This window comes from Pongo abelii, chromosome 2 (assembly GCF_028885655.2).
Source record: "Pongo abelii isolate AG06213 chromosome 2, NHGRI_mPonAbe1-v2.0_pri, whole genome shotgun sequence".
NCBI classification, from domain to species: Eukaryota; Metazoa; Chordata; class Mammalia; order Primates; family Hominidae; genus Pongo; species Pongo abelii.
The window spans coordinates 93,546,286-93,558,759 of record NC_085928.1 but is presented as its reverse complement, the minus strand read 5'-3'; the positions used below and the strand labels follow the sequence as shown (position 1 = coordinate 93,558,759).

The 12,474-nt window shown below is 40.6% G+C and overlaps 1 protein-coding gene across 27 annotated transcripts in view; it reads right to left on the bottom strand.

Annotated features, from left to right (window-relative positions):
• The window catches only part of FHIT (fragile histidine triad diadenosine triphosphatase), a 1,506,756-nt gene that overhangs the window by 1,022,731 nt on the left and 471,551 nt on the right, over positions 1-12,474 (bottom strand). For 3 of the 27 annotated variants that reach the window (XM_063722033.1, XM_063722025.1, XM_054550606.2), the window contains exon 5: positions 11,281-11,335. The exons of the other annotated variants lie outside the window; for them this stretch is intronic. The gene's annotated coding sequence lies outside the window, so the exon portion shown is untranslated. The remainder of the gene's footprint in view (positions 1-11,280; positions 11,336-12,474) is intronic. 27 annotated transcript variants of the gene reach the window in all.

Genomic DNA, 12,474 nt, shown 5'->3' with positions numbered 1-12,474 from the left:
GTAGTTACCTGAAGAAGGAAAAAAATAAAGCCTACTTTACAGATAACACTGCACGATAAGCTAGCACCAGCCTGAAGTGGACCCTGAATATTATAACCCCACTCAACGTGAGTAACCCTAAAGGACATTGAAGAAGAAAAGTCCCATCAGTGGGCAAAACTTCAAATAATTACTTCTTGTGGTCAACACTGCCTGGAAAAATAGTTGGCCTGAGGTATTGTTCCACGTTAATTCATGGGCTCATGAATGAGGCATTAGGAAGAAAAAGAGGGGAAGACCGAAAGGGAAGGAAACAAACACATAGTAAGGCTTCTCAAACTTTTACCAGAGTGTGAAAATATCTATGTGAATGTAGACTAGAAGGTCCCCACTGCAGAGAAGGCACTCAGTAGCTAGGTAGGCAAGGCCTCTTTCCCTGCCAACTCAGAGCTTAATCAGCATATTCATAAAAGCTATTTAGTATCTATGGTGGCCAAAAACAGAGGTTTGCATGGGCTGACCAATAAGGACTTCACCAGTTCTGGCCACTGCCACTGCCAAATATACCACTTGCTAGAAACATCAATAATGAACTCTGTTGGAGAGTTAGTTTTTTGATTCAGTGAATACCAATGTGCTCTCCCACATTTCCTCTACCTTTTGTGGTAAGGTGGGGCCATGTGACTAGTGCAGGCCAACGGGCTATGAGGAAACAGAAACCTGTCATGCCTGTGAGGGGCCCTGGCAAGGCATACCGCCTGAACTGCACACCAAGTAATGAGGTCAGAGAATGCCAGATTGCTCTGCATTCTCTGTATAGAGGAAAATTGCCCTGCAACCTGCCTGATTAATATACCAATCCTGAATCAAAGATATAGAAAAATACCCTGACTGGACCCTCCAGCCACCTGGGGGCATGCTGTTTGTATGGACCCCATCTATCATAGAGGAGATGAAAATGTATACTTCTTGGAAAAGACATATACTCAATAAGAATTCTTTCCCTGTTTGCCAGGCTTCTGTGAACAACCTTAAATGTTTTATTCACCTTGATGGTCTCCCACAGAACCTTCTTGACTAAGAAACTCATTTTATATGTACATATATTAAAAAGTAAAGCAATTAGTTGGTGCTCATGGGATTCCATAGTCTCACCTAGTACCCCACCCTCAACTGGCTGTTATAACAGCCGGTTAATAACTTGGCTGTGGTGCCAGTTAAAAGACAACACCCTGAAAAGCTAAAGGACTATCCTACAGGCTGCAGTACATTCTCTTAACTAGTGATTAATTATAGTGGTATTTTCCCATACCAAGAATATATAGGTCCAGGGGTCAAAGGGGAGAGGGGAGAGGAGTGCCTTTCACTATTACACAGAACAAATCACTCATTTTGCTTTCCTTACCAGGAAATTAGAGGTCTGCTGTTGTAGAGGTCTTATAACTCAAGTGAAAAATGCTTCCAACAATAGATGTGATAAAAGAAAAACTTCAGCCAAGTTAAATTTAAAGGACTTTAATTGAGCAATGAATGATTCGCGAATCGGGCAGCCCCCAGAATCACAGCAGATTCACAGACTCCAGGAGTGCCTCATGGTCGGAAGAAATTTATAGACAAAAAAGGTAAAGTGACATACAGGAATCAGAAGTCAGGTATAGAAACAGTGAGATTGGTTACAGCTCAGTGTTTGCCTTATGTGAATGCAGTTTGAACATTCAGCAGTCTATGTGTGGTTGAAGTATGGCCGCTGGGATTGGCCAACACTCAGCTATTGTTACAGGTGCATACTATTAAGTTAGGTTTTCAATTTTGTCCATTAAGCTAGGTTACAGTTCATCCACAAGGACTCAAATATAGAAGTATGGCCTTTTCAGGCCATATTTAGTTTGCTTTAGCAGATGCAAGAGTGTTTCTATGAAACTGGAAGCTGAAACTGTCCAGTGGACATTTTGGACACCTCACACCCCACTCAAACTGAGTAAAAAGGGAGTTATTGTGTTGGGAGGGGTCATTAGTCTTGATTATCAGTTGGGAAATGAAGTTACTGCTCAGCAATGGAGGCCATGAAGAGAATACCTAGCATGCAGGTAAATCCTCTGGAGTATTCCTGCTACTGCTGGGTGCCATGGTAAAGGGTTAGACTCCAACAACCCCAAATGAGCAGAAGCACTGAGGGTTTCCTGGATGGAATTACTGATGGACTGTTTGTTCAAGGGAAAGTTAGAGTATGTTAAGTCAGAGCAAAGTATTATAACTTGAAAGTTGAAACATGGAAAAAAAAGGAGTATTATTGATATTTGGTACTAAGAAAGGGATCAGAGTGAAATTTGTCTGGCATGGCTGCCCAATATCCTCTGGATATTCTTGCTCATTATAATGTTTGCTCCACATCATGAATTCTTCCTTTTCAAAGGGAATTTCAGAAAACTCATATCCTTTGCAGCTAAGGAGCAGGCATGCGGTCTACCCTCCACTTCTCAGGCCACACAAGACTTCAGTGTGGAAGTGAGCAATGAGGAAAAACAGGCTATGTGTGGACATTCATTTTTCCAGTATAGGCAGTAAGAAAGGTATCCAGATTTGGGGATGTTAGGATAAATTGCAATAAAATTAAATCCTTGGTATCCTAAATGTTACAGTCAGGAAAACATTGTGGTATCCAGTAAGTAGATGGTGACAATTCCCTCATAAGCCCAGTTCTAAGAAAATGTTCTGCAGTCAACAGCATGTCAATGGCTGTTTTCTGACCAGACCAGTTCTGCAACATAGTTTTGGACATTGTTCCCAAAAGCTTAGCCTCAAGCCTATTTCTCTGGGTCTACAATGATTCTTTGAAATGCCCCATATCCTTTAATAAATTCCTTCTCTATTTAAATTAGAGCCCATTCTATTGTTTGCAACTAATGCTCCTGACCATATTTTCCTTCTCCAAATTCCAATATCCACGCAAAGATTGTTTTAATCATTCACAACCTAACAGTTGTCTCTCAGGAAAGTCTAATCTAGCAATATTTTTTCTGTGGAATCTGCAACCTACTCCTTTACCTTTAAGCCATAAGCAGTGAATGAAACTGACTCCTATTTCCAGAATCCCACCTGCATTCCTTTTCCAACTCAATCTTCTTTCTTAGCCTAAGGCTAGCCTATTTATTGTATGAAATATTCTTTTCTGTCAGTGAACATGGCAACATCTTTGGCTAAGTCAAAAGCCTAACTCTTCATCTATCTTTCAACTTGGAAGCACATCCCTGGACACACCAATGCTTTGAATGTAATATTTATCTCTCTCTCTCTCTCTCACTGTTCAACAATCATTTTGTCTGCTTTTTTTGAGTTACACTTTGCATACCAATACTCTTTCTGAAAACTCCTCCAAAGTGTTAAAAATCTGTCATAGTCATTTCAAAACAGGAACGGAGTGGTCTGCATGTTAAAGAAGGCAAGAATGCCAGAAATTGTCCCATTTCCCATGTTGATCAGTGACTGTGTAACTCAGACACGTTGTAGAGGCCTACATGGCCTACTTCCTGAGAGGGGGGTCTCACTGCCTTGTCAGGATTCCAGTTTAAGAGCACAGGGCAAGCGAGACCACTGAATACGGTCATTTAAAAAGCGCTACAGGAAAGTATTTAAATAGTCATCTTATAGAAGGGGGTGAAAAAGCACATTTACTGATGCAGTAATTAAAAAAAGATTTAGATCCAGTGTGTGAATTCCCATAGAATCCTACTTAGCCTCCTTATCTATGTCAAAGCAAACTTAGTTTCACATCAGCAGTGCTTCTCATTTATCTTAATGCTAAGGATTTATTTCTTATGCAAAATTGTTCATTTTTACCAGCCTGGAACTTTAAAAAAATTCACATTCTCTTCTTCAAGAATTTTTATTAAGCCAAGATGTCATCAAGCTGAAAATCTGCAGACACAATTTTGGCTCTCTTCTGCAGGAAACTCAGAGGAGTGCCCAATCCAGGCAACAGCAGATTAGCACTGGCACTGCTGACAGGTTCTTAAAAGTGTTGGAAAGAGAAAAACAAAGGTGGTGCACAATGATTGACGAAGATTTCTGCTATAAACTGAAGTTGAACCAATAAATACGTCTAGACTCTCCCATGACTATCTGTGGCCTGGAAGCTGCATTCTTCAGCAGAAAAAAAAGTTGCAGTTGGAATTTGGAATGGTTTTGCCTCCATGATGTGTACACAGGACTTTGATTAGTAGTCTGACATGCAGAAGCATCCAGATTATCACTGAGATAGAAATTAAACATCCAGATGATAGATTAAGTAGATTGTTCACTTCTCATCTATATATGTTTGTGTATATATATATTTGACATCATAGAAGCATAATCAAAATCTGAGTAGGTAAAGTCACTAACCAGAATAAGAATACCAAGTTACCTATGTGGTTTCATGGAAAAATAATAGGGGAATTGACACCATCTTTGCAAAAGTTGTATCACTGAGAAAATTATGACAGTGGGGGAGATCTGATCTAGCCCACCTGCCTCCTGTCTTTAGCCTTCAAGCTGCCAAGCTAGCTTTGGGAGACATTTACTTTACAGTTTAAATGATAATAACCCTTCTCCCAAACTCAACTGCCTTTGTAAAGCTAATGAGGGACCACCTGAGGGAAGGAGAGATGCCTGGATGCTGCTAAGGTACAGACATGAACAATTGCCAGCCATTATTCCAGAGATCACAAGATTTGCAACTTCCCTAATTACTCCTGCAGGCAACATCACTATTGTAGATTGGCCTTTTGAGATACTGTTTCAGGTTTTTTGCATGTCTGGTACCCATGGCTCTACTTGGACCCACCAACTGATGGTTCCTCTGGCCACAAGCAACTCAGTGTAAGAGGGCAGCTTCAACTCCCTATGATTAAATCTCCAACCCAGCCAATCAGCAGCAAACACCCATTGCATAGCCACCCCTACCCCTTCGCCCAAACTACCTTTGAAAAGCCCCTAACCTACAAGCCTTCTATGAGATTGATTTGAATAATAAATCCATCTCCGGCATGGTGTGGCTGGCCTTCTGTCAACTAAACTCTTTCTTTACTGCAATTCCATGGTCTCTGTTTGTGTAGCAGGCAGGAAGAACCCACCGGGTGGTCACAGAATTTCAAGGCTGTAAAGAGTCAGACTTTACTCAAATATTCTAGGCAAAAAAAATAGAATTTAAGGGTTATGATCTGCACAATCATGGTCAAAATCAAAGACACATCAAAACAGTTAAAACCCAACAATTATCCCAAGGTCAAAACGAAGAATATCTATTTATTAGTGTACCCTCTAGCTCTGTACCCAATTAAGCCCAAACATCTCCCTAGACTTCATCTCCATAATCATATGGGTATCTGATACCTGTCAATGCAATTTTCTTGATCACTAATGAAACATTCCTTGTTCATTGCATTAGTCTTTATAATCACAATATTAAATCATTTTCCCTGGTGTTTTCCCCTAGCAACAATTTATGAGCCATTACAGAATTTCTGTTTTTTTTCTGTGTCTTCTCTCTTCTCATAAGTTAAACCATTCCAGTATCTTGCAAATGACCAGACAACTACTTTAAGACTTTGGTTGTAACTAGAGCTTCCTACCAAGCTATGTAATTAAGCCACAGTATCTTTGCTCTTCTAGCTTACAAGATAATCATCTGATTCCCTTTCGTTAAACTATTTGCCCTTTGGCCTTATAGTTTATTCACTTGGGAACTAGATTACAGTTTCCCAGACTATAGCTACAGAGAAATTATTGTGACTTATTATAAGTTTAATTCATGCCAAACAATAACAGTCCGATTTCTGGCTTAATACCACCTTCTTTCATAAAGCTGCACCATCATTTTGCCTTTAATCATCTTCTTGATTAGTATTTTTCCGAGTGTTTCTAAACTCAGTTCTTCTATAGAATTAAAACATTCCTACTGGATGGGCTCCTTATTTTAAGAATTTAAAATTTTCAGTCTGGATTTGGGGTTACACCTTTGATGGATGAGCTTAAGGAATATATGAAAATGGCAAAATTATCTTCATGATGACATCATAATGGATTGAACAAAGTAAATTTTATAAAATGGTTTCACATGCCTTATTCCATTTGATGCTTAACAGACTTGAGAACTGGACAGAGTAGATATAGTAGTTCCCTCTTGTGCACAGAAGATATGTTCCAAGAATCCCAGTGGATGCCTGAAATCCTGTATAGTCCTAAACCCTATACATACTGTTTTTTCCCTAGATATACATATTTATGATAAAATTTAATTAATTTATTCTTTTTGAGATGTAGTTCCATTCTTGTTGCCCAGGCTGGGGTGCAATGGCGTGATCTCAGCTCACTGCAACCTCTGCCTCCCGCGTTCATGTGATTGTCCTGCCTCAGCCTCCCGAGTAGTTGGGATTACAGGCACCTGCCACCACACCTGGCTAATTTTTGTATTTTTAGTAGAGATGGGGTTTCACCATGTTGACCAGGCTGGTCTCGAACTCCTGACCTCAAGTGATCTACCCACCTTGGCCTCCCAAAGAGTGGGATTACAGGCATGAGCCACTGTGCCTGGCCAAAATTTAATTTATAAATTAGGCACAGTTAGAGATGAACAACAATAACTAATAATAAAGTAGATGCCAGCATCACTACTTTTGTGCTTCAGAATCATTAGTAAGTAAAATAAGGGTTCCTTGAATATAAGCACTGTGATACTGCAACAGTGGATCTGATCACAGAGCTAGCTATAATGTGACTAATGGGCAAGCAGCACAGACATCACAGATAACATGGGATGATTCATACACTGGGAAGGGCAGAGCAGGGCAGCTCAGATTTCACTGTGCTGCTCAGAATGGCATGCATTTTAAAACTTACAAATTGCTTATTTCTGGAATTTTCCATTTAACATTTTTAGATCAGGTTGACCACAGGTAACTGAAACTTTGAAACAGCAGATAATGGGGAACCACTGTATTACTATGCCCATCTTTATAGAGCAGTGGTTTCCAAACTGTGTTAATGCAGACCAAATTCATGACACTGTTTCAACAAATGCAGCGTCTTTCATACTGGTTTTTTAAAAAAACACATCTAAGTAAGATCACCGTTTGAAATGAATAGAGTGTATGTTGGCTTTTAAATAAGGAATGTTTGAATGCCACTGATAGAGGAAGAAACCAAAGCTCAGTACAAATGGTAAACTCACATCTCCACCTGTAAAAACCAGGTAAAAATTGAAGGAGCAGGGACAACCACCCAGGTCTCCTGCCTGTGAGACAGCCAGGTGAGGAGGGGTCTCCAGAAGACCTCCAACTGGCCTGTGCACCGGGGTGGAGCCTCGGCAATTTCATGATGTTTGCAGTGGGGAGGAATTGCATGATGTTTGCAGCCCTTCCTTTTCCTGTGTGGAACCTGGGATTCAAGCTGTGGGCGGGAAGTGCTTTATCGGGGACTCAAGCCTTGGGAGACTCCCTCTTTCCTCTTTACTTCTTTTTCACCCAATAAAACCCTGCTCACCCTCTCCATCGGTCTGTGAATCTAAATTTTCGTGGCTGTGGGACAGACAAGGACTCTGTCTTTAATTGAACTAAGGAAAAGTCCTGCAACATTTTTGGCACCCAATGTGGGGGCTCGAGAAGGGGTAAGTGAGATGCAAACCAAGAATTCTTTTTTCCTCTCCCTTCTGAGTCTTCTCATCCTCGTGGCCTTTTCCTTCCTTTTTTGGGATGGACTGGCGAACAGCAGCTGCCCACTGCTCCCCACTCCATGCCGGGGCTGGGACACATGGCCCAAGCGTCCTGCACAGCCTGCTGGCTGGTTCCCAGTCACTCCCGGCTGTCCCAGCCTTCCGCTTCCCTGGCCAAGGGGTGTAACTCTATCAGACAGTAATTAAGCTTAAACTTGTCTCCCCAGTGGAGGAAGCACTTGCATAAAAATATGAGGTTCTTCCTCGGGCATTTTTAAACTGCTTCTTTTCTTTCCCCTTCTCTACCCCATCAGCAAATTAACTTAAATTTTTTTTTTCTTTCAGAAGATGTACTAGGCTAGCCTCCAACGGCCCCCAACAACTATCAGTGTATTCTCTGCAAAGTTTCGGTTGTGAAATCAAGCCTCCATCTTGTTTTATATCCTGAGGGCATGGCTGGTAATTGTGGCAAGGATTCGTTTAGCAAAGCCTTGAGAGGATGAGCCCTCTCAGATTCAATGTCTGCATGTTTTCCTAGCCCTTTCTCTTAAAGGGCCCCACCCAGCAACTGGGTTTTCTTCTGCCTGCCTGGGTTTTCTTCTGCCTGCCTTGTGTGTGTACTGTGCGTAATGTTTGTCAAGAGAACTCTAATTAATACGGCCTAAACAAAGACAAGTGCTTGAATGTAATATTTTTTAAAGGGAAGATAAAGTCTGGTACCTTTCAGATCACATGACTTTAAGAAATAAAAACAGTCTTAAAGACTATTGGTAAAATGCAGGTATTATCAAAATGTAAATAGGTAGGCTAAATAATGCAGGTCAGATGCAAGGTTTGCTAAGTGTTTTGAGGTTACAAACTGCATTTTGGGTTTTCAGAACTATATTGACTTACCAGCTTCACAACTGGTAAGGCCTGGGGACATACGGAACTAACCACACCCTTAACTAAGAAGGCAAACCTTGGCTGCAGTTAGCACACAATTAAAGCAACTTAACAAGTTTTACCTTACAGTTAAAAATTGCTAGGAGTTAATTGAATCTACTAGAAATAGATTTACATGCAAGGTGTAAAAGAACAGTAAAATGTGTTTTTTAGTAAAAGGTTATAGGAAGGCATGGAAATGTAAACTTTTGCCTAGGGTTAAGGATTGTTTTGAGTTACATTAGGAAAAAGCTGAAGGTTCCAAGAAGTGGTGGAAGAATTGTGGAAATTAATCTTGCAGAAGAGGTTCTCTGTGTGAACATACTGACTACATTCAACAAAGGGTATTATATGGTTTTTTCTGTAAATTGAGCGTTGAAATAAAAGCATAACAAGGTTTTCCTAAGGTGCTAATTTTAATCTGCTCTTTGGCAAAATTTGTAAGGGGTTATAAAAGGTTTTTGCTTCTTCAAAATTTCTGAGTCATCATTTTGACAAAATAAATAATTTTTGGTAATGTTGACAAAAGGAGTCAAATTCTGTAAAATATTTTTAGAGATTTATTCTGAGCCACATATGAGTGACCATGGCCCGTGACACAGCCCTCAGAAGGTCCTGAGAACATGTGGCCAAGGTGGTCAGGGTATAACTTGGTTTTATATATTTTAGGAAAGCATGAGACTTCAAATATATTTAAGAAATTCATTGGTTTGGTTCAGAAAGGCAGGACAACTCAAAGCGGAGTCTTCCAGGCTACAGGTAAATTTAAACATTTTTCTGGATGACAGTTGGTTGAGTTTATCTGAAGACCTGGGATCAATAGAAAGGAAATGTTCAGGTTAAGATAAAGGATTGTGAAGACCAAATTTTATTGTGCAGAGGAAGCCCTCAGATAGCAGACTTCAGAGACAGCAGGTTATAAAATGCTTCTTATCAGACCTAAAAGGGTGCCTGGCTTAGTTGATTATCTCCTGGATCTGGAGAGGAAGGAATGAAAACAAAGGGGGAAGGGGATTAAAATGTGGATTTTTCCCACAAGAGACGTTGCAGGGCAACTTCAAGGTATGGCCAGGAAATATATTTTGGGGTAAAACATTTTGATTTTTTTTCCCTGTTATGCCACAGTCAGATTGGAAAGTAAGTCATGATATACAGGGTTAAATAAAACCCATCTGATGAAAATGTATGGTTTGTAAGGCATGACTCCCCAGGCTCCTTAGATAGGAATTTCGGCAATATTTAAAAAAATCAGAGCTTAGTCCTCAGTAATCTGGAATTCTGTTTCATAATATCAAGTGTTTTAAACCTCGAACATTTAACAGCTTTCCCAAAATCAAACTTCAGTTTCAAAATTGTCTTCCCTGGCACATGGCTTTTCAAATACTTCAGAGGGCCCCCGACGTGTCCAGAACTAAGAGAGGTAAACAGGATTATTTGACATATTTAGGTATACGGGATTGTCAAAATGATGCTCAATCTTCTTTAGGTTATATCTGGGTGAATAATGCCAACATATGTTCCAAAATTGTATGGGATTTCTAAAATTCTAATGTCTGAGTGTATGCTATCAACCATAATTAAGGTTTTTATGTTAAGTTATAGTAAACCACGGAGATAACCAAACTTCTTTGTCAGTCGTGTTTCTAATTGTAACTACCCTGAAAATTTTGCTAGTCACAGACAATTGTTGCTTTAATCTTTTTCAGAAGATGGTTTATAATAAGCTATAGGACTTTGACCGGTGCTTTCAAATACAGGCTTCTGATAACTTTGGATATTGTGACACCGAAATACAGGAAAATGTACAGGACTCATGAAGAGCTGAAATGCTCATGATTATCAAGCAAAACAAGAGTTAGCCAAATGGACTGAACTCAGGAAGCTGAAGCAACCTTTTTGACTTTTGCTTGGAATATTGCTAATCCATGTTTCATTTTTCAGAGTCAAGGAAACTTATTTTGAACTATTTACGGCCTTTAACAATTGAGTAAGGTAGACTCCTATGAACAAAATTTGAAGCATGTTTGTTTCTCTCTGCCTGGTTCCTCTAGAATTTGGAAACTATCTGTGACTATTCTTATGGCAGTATAGTTGTTTGCATCAGTGCAATAAGAATCCATTTTTCTTTTGCAACAGGACACAATTGGAGAAAGTAGTTATTTTACCAAGGCTTTGACTGGAAGGGTATGCTTCCCTTTAAGGAGTCAAGCTCAACTTGCAGAGCCAATAAAAGCCCCATGGGGAAACTGGCCTCATACTGTTGTCTATGCAGTCCCTGTACAGGGTTCCTGACCTGTGGTCAGTAAAGAATGTCACTTTCTAACAGGCCCAAGAGCTCCAAGTTTATTGTGGGACCTTAAGAGGAGAGGATCACCCAACTCACAGGTATTTGAGGATGCAAACCCATGGCTGGGCTCAGCTTTAAAAGGACTTATCTGTGATTCCTTGTGGAAAACATTTCCATCAGTGCCAATCCAAAAGGCCCATGTAGAAATAGTTATTCTTGCTGCACTTTATGTAAATAATCAGGCCAAGTATAAGACTAAAGTCTATTTTGCAAAGCACTCAGTCCTATCATAATTTTTTTTAACAAAAATGAGGACTGGAGAGACAGAAATTATGTTCCCAAATTTGCCATACAATTGTCATTAAATGCTAAACTCATTAGTTGTTTTTAAGTTTTCACCTACCTTTTAGACCAACCCTGCTTGCTCCTGTGAACCAACCAGCAATTTCCGGCTGCAGCTAAGAAAGAACAGGAAGGATGGGTAATGTAGAAATATGGATCAATACTCTAGCTCTGAACAATTATCCTGCAAACCCTGCCAGGTGATGGAATAAATACGGGGCCCATTACCCGGAGCTTTCCTTTTTGGGAAAGTAAGACCAAGTAAACTAACCAAAGCCAAGCACCACGTATCCAAATCCTGGCAAGCATAACTGTAGCTACCAGTTATCTGGGTGTGTCGCAAGACATCCTTTCCTCTCTCTTGTTAGAGGAGAACTGGGTTCCACAGCTTCACTTTAGCATTTGTCTTATGATAAGGAGTCCATGCAATGCCCCACCCGAGATACATTTTTGTCCCAGACTGAATTCCAAGCTTCACATCAAAGCCCTAGGAAGGAAAATTGGATCTTAGGGATCCAGAGGCAAATGACAACAGAAGTTAAAAGGCACAGCACAGGTGAGCATGACTGATTCCTGCTGATTAAGCCAACCCCAAACTTCCTGTTTCATGGATAAAGGCCACGTTAATATCCATGGCATAAATGAGGTCTAGGGAACTCCAAGGCTACTGACAGCAGGGGAGATAGGGCATACTTGGGTAAGAGCAGATGATTCCCACCCCTAGGCCCCCCTGCTTCATGGGTGCAAGTCGCTTTAACACCCATGGTGGCACCTACCAAGGTCACTGGAACTTGGGGATGCAAGGATAGAAGATGGAAAGAGGATGCTTTCCCCTCTCTACCTCACATACCTAAGGTATCTGCTGGAAGAAAAGGGAACCAGGTATGCCTGCTCCCCTCTTTCTAGATGGGTAGCCATTCATCTTCAGTCTGTACCCCTTTCAAATGCATCCTGAACCTTTGGGACTCCTTTAAAAGGCACCTTCTTTTTGCCTTTCTTCTCCTCGGTTTGCTCTTTGCTAAAAGGTAATTGTGTCTCCATACTGCAAGACACTCTCCTCAGATGCATACTCCAAACTAGAAAGAGTTAGTTTCCCAAACCTTAAACTGGTTGGCTTAGGACTGGGCTCAGGGGAAGGGAACCCAGAAGCCCAACATGCCAGCAAAAGGGTAAAGTTTTTTTTGCCGGTCGGGCTTTTGGCCTCCCTCTGCGTGTTCAAACTGGCAAAAGGCCTCAGGATTTTTGAGCTGTCCTT